The following is a 5,000-nucleotide window of genomic DNA, read 5'->3' as shown; positions in this document are numbered from 1 at the left end:
TTTGTCTTGCTAAAACACAAGTTGCAAAAAACTCTGCTCAAATTCTCAGTGTGTGTGTGTGTGTGTGTGGTATAGTTCCATAAATAACACCCTGAACATTGTTTTCAGTCAGTATTGTTGTGTGTAATGGATCCTCTGTAGTGTTTGCATTGAGTTGTGATACAGTACAGTAGTGTACATGTTACGGTACATGTGGGAATACAGTACATGTGGGAAAACTAGGGTTAGGGTTAGGTGCTAGGGTGCTAGGGTTAAGGTTAGGGTTAGGATTAGGGGTAGGGTTAGGGTTAGGGTTAAGGTTAGGGTTAGGGTTAGGGTTAGACATGCCAGCATGTACCAAGTCACCCTAGCACCTAACCCTAACCCTAGTTTTCCCACATCTACCATATTCCCACATGTACCGTAACATACATACTGTATTTTCTGTAGATTTACATACTGTTCATATGAAACACACAAATCTATGAATGCCCAATACTCTACAATGATATATTCTGAGAACAGATACTGTAAGCCAAGGTTTCTAAAAATGTGCTTTGGCAGTTGTGAAAAAAAAGAACATTCTCACACACTGAACATTGTGTTTTCAGTTGTTTTGTTGTAGTCTGTAATGATGCGTATAGTGTTTACATTTTTGCAGGCTTTGAGCAGCTGTTTTGGTGTGAAAGTTTGAGTTTTGAAGAGAGAAGGTGTGGTTTTGTTTATGTAGCTTTAGAAAAGTGTGTTGTGTTTAGAGTTTTGGGAAAATGGAGGAAAGTTTTGTGAAATGTGTTTTAGCAATTGAGAAAAACTGTATTACAGTTTTTTACGATTGCTAACTCACCATGTTCAATACTGAAACCACAGTTTCACAACTCTTCATACAGTCTGCATTCGTAACACTCATGTTGGCCAATGACTTCATTCATGTCTCAAAAGAAGCTCGTTCAACCACACACTGTCAACAATGTTCACTCAGAAGCATACACTGTCATTCATAACATTCTGACTTACAAAATACTAACAACAGGGAGCATTACATAGTTTGAATGATTTTCACAAGAATGAATATTTCATTATAAAAATGGTTTGATTTATAGTAATCACAGTATCAAGTATTAGGCAACAAGAATGAATCAGAAATGCCACAATTTGCTTCTATCCTTTACAGTATTCTATCTTTTGCTTCTATCCTTTATGTTTTATCCTTTTTTTTCAGTATCTTTGCAGAAAGTAAGTTACGGTACATTTACTTCAAAGTACAATACATTTACTTGTGTAAAATGAAAAGTGAAAAATAAAGTGGAAGATGCAAAGTTCAAATACTGTAAAAAAGAAAAACAGAAATTCCAGGGCTACAATACAATAGCAATCACACCAAAAATGTCTCACTCCTGAGGGTTTTGGTCCACCCTCTGGTCTGCATCTGGTCACATCTAATGTCTTCCCTGGCAATGCATCTAGTCTATTTCATTTCATTGTATATATTCTGCTAATATTTTCTAGACATTTCAATATGATTACTGCAAATAGTGAAAATACCACCGCTCATCCGTTATCAGACTTTGCTGAGGTTCTGGAACTGAAAAGTATCAATAGAGTGCAAAATAACAGCATCTGCACACTCAAACACTGTGCAAAAAAACTCATAGGAATGATAGGAATATGATTACTGCAAAATTGCACCAAATAATTCAGTTTTGAACGTGTTCTTCAGAGTTTTGAACACAGTATGTTAGCAATGAAAAAATGTGTTGCAAATACATAGTATTTTGCAAGTGGGGGAATTTGAATGAGAGAAGTGTTATGGCATTTGGAGAACGTAGTCATTGAATGCATTCTGTATGAAAGCAATGCACAAATCACAGAGAAAGAGTCACAGTTTTGTTCACATGGGTTTCTGCTCTGCTGACTGTATGAAGAGTTGTGAAACTGTGGTTTCAGTATTGAACATGGTGAGTTAGCAATCGTAAAAAACTGTAACCCCAATCCAACCTTTAATGCTGAGTGCCAAGCAGGGAGGAATCGGGTATCATTTTTATAGTCTTTGGTATGACTCGGCCGGGGATCGAACTCACGACTTCTCAATCTTAGGGCGGATACTCTAACTGCAAGGCCACTGAGATGGTAATGCCATGCCGCAGCCTTCTCTTTAATTAATCAGCATCCCTCTCTCCCTCCCTCCCTCCCTCTGTGTCTTTCTCTTACACTCCCTGAACATTTAGACCTTGTTATCCACTCTTTCTCCACTAATCTTAACAGTCACTTTATCACTCCCTCTTTTTTTATTACTTCCTCCTCTCAGCCATACTCTCTCCCTCTCATCCCTCTCTCTCCCTACTGTCTAAGAAGTTCCCTCTCTCCCACCTCATGTCCCTGAATATCATTTTGTCATTATCTGTGTCAAGTTAATGATATTTCTGGAAATCCAAGACGTTAAGACGGGAAGGGTTTATATATGTAGTTTACAAAAAATGGTGGGATGCTTTGATTTCTGGTGTGTTTGAGTAAAATGGGATTTTTGTCCCGCTGATGATTATCCTCTTTCCTCATTTCCCAACATGTGTGTGTGTGTTATTGTGTCTGGGGGAGTCAGCCGAGTGTGATTCCCCTGCCAGTGAGTCTGTCTGTCAGAGGTCATTGCTAAGAGCATTTAACCACTATGTCAGCATGAGCAAGTCTCAATGACCTCACCACTCACACACACAGATGACTCCTAAAAGAGATAGGGAGAGAAAGACAGAGAGAGAGAGAGAGAGAAACAGAGTGAGAGGGAGAGAGAGAGAAAGGCAAAGAGAGAGAGAGAGAGAGAGAGAGAGAGAGAGAGAGAGAGAGAGAGAGAGAGAGAGAGAGAGAGAGAGAGAGGAAGAGAGTGAGAGACAAAGAAAGAGATAGAGATTGGCCTTGCGTAACAGGACACAGACCTCATCAGTGAGTCTGTATATCAGCATTAGCATTGGGCTCTGTTCTTGCCTGGCAACACTGGCCATGTCCCAGCTTCTCCAACCTTCTCTCTGCCATGAGTCTCCTCACACTCACACACACACACACACACACACACACACACGCACACACACACACACACGCACACACGCACGCACACACACACACACACACACACACACACACACGCACGCACGCACACACACACACACACACACACACACACGCACGCACGCACACACACACACACACACACACACACACGCACGCACGCACACACACACACACACATCCCTGCCAGAGAAAGACCCTCTCTTACTGCTGCCATGGATCTGATCCATTCACCATAGACCACCATAGAAAACCATAAGGGTGGGGGTACTCCAGTGCTGCCAGCAGACCCATCTCAAACCAAAGAGCTCACATCATTGTTTATTCAGCTTGAATGCATCACATTTTGGCTGCCAGAAGAAGACGGATAGCATACCAAATGTTAGTGCATAAAAATATAATCATAACAATGACACAAATAGAGACACACTCAGACACAGAGACACATGCAAAACTAATTATATGAAGAGACACGCACACACATGCCACACACTGACACTCTCTCCCACAAACACACACTTGTACACACCTCTGTTTGTACATTCAACAGCTGATATACACAGTAATCTTTGGATAACGTGTTGCATTCATGTATTCAGGGAGGCATTTTCCGCAAAACAAAGAGAATGCCTACACTGTCTATTGACCATGAAAAGATGTGAGCAGATTTCTCCCCAGTGAAGAGATGTCTTTGTTGGTTATCTCCATTGGAAAGCCGCCTTCGTTTGGCTCAGTCTAATCAGAGCACAAACACGCCTCTGTCATTTGGCTCCTGTCCCTCAGCCTCCCTGACAATAGCAAACCGAAACCAGCTTTCCTCTCTCTGACACATTTCCTCTGCGTCTCTCATTCTCAGTTGCGCATCTATCTCTTTTTTCTCCTCCTGTCTCACCCCTCTATTCTTCTCTTATGATGTCACAACATTCTAATTCAATTCCTCTTGTTCTCTTCTCCCCCCCCCCAAAATTCTCTTCTTCTTTGTTTCTCTTTCCTCTTCCTCCTCTCTATCTCATCTAGTGTGTGTTGAACTTTATCTCTTCCCGGGGTTGTCTAACCTCAGGACTGGTATACATTAGATGCGCCTGTCTGAACGCAGGCTGGTTTCAGTTGCTGGAGGGGATTGATGGGAAGTAGAGGATCCCTCAGAGAGCAGAGATGCACTGATTCTACTCTGTATAAGAGGTGGTCACATCCTGCTCATGTTCAAACTCACAACAACCTTTCACACACAAACCCCCAACATCTGATGAACAATGGGGCACAATAGCCGGACAACATTTTCATTAGTGTGCGTGTGCGTGTGTGTGTGTGTGTGTGCATGTGTGTGTTTGCATGTGTGTGTGTGTGTGTGTGTGTGTGTGTGTGTGTGTGTGTGTGTGTGTGTGTGTGTGTAGAGAAAGAGACAGACATGGTATGAAAAACAGAGAAGGAGGGAAGGGGAGAGTACATATGCTGTAAATCAAAATAAAATCGATGGGAATTGTGTGAAATAGCCCATGAGAGTATGTGTGTACAAAAGACTCTGAGAGGATAGGCAGAACCACTTGTTGCTGTGCTGTATGAGAGGGCCGGGACCTTTCCCTCAGAGTCAGCCCTCTTCCCTGGTTCCCTGGCCCGGGTAGAATGGCGTAGCTGTGCCCTGAGATGGAGGTCAGCCGTGCCCTGAGCACCGGGTAAGACCCCACTCATGTGACCGCCTACTTCCCTGGACATCATCCAGGAAAGAATAGAGTTGTGTGTTTGGACTTTGGTGGGAAAAGCATCCCTCGGAATGTGACTTTGAGAGGGACGTAGGGGGGCTGGCAGTGGCACGAGGGCCTTGCCTTTCTCAGCAGAAGTGCTCTCTTCTCCTGAGGCCCTTGGAAGGTCAAGGGTCAGATATGCACAGTGCCTACTCTCTCCAGCACACAAAACCCACAGCTAATGTCAGCAAGTCTCCATCCAAAACCCTCGAGGCCAGTACTGGA

The sequence above is a fragment of the Nansenia antarctica genome (assembly GCF_963989245.1).
Source record: "Nansenia antarctica genome assembly, chromosome: 2".
NCBI classification, from domain to species: Eukaryota; Metazoa; Chordata; class Actinopteri; order Argentiniformes; family Microstomatidae; genus Nansenia; species Nansenia antarctica.
The sequence above is the reverse complement of the archived record's forward strand: the minus strand, read 5'-3'. Positions refer to the sequence as shown.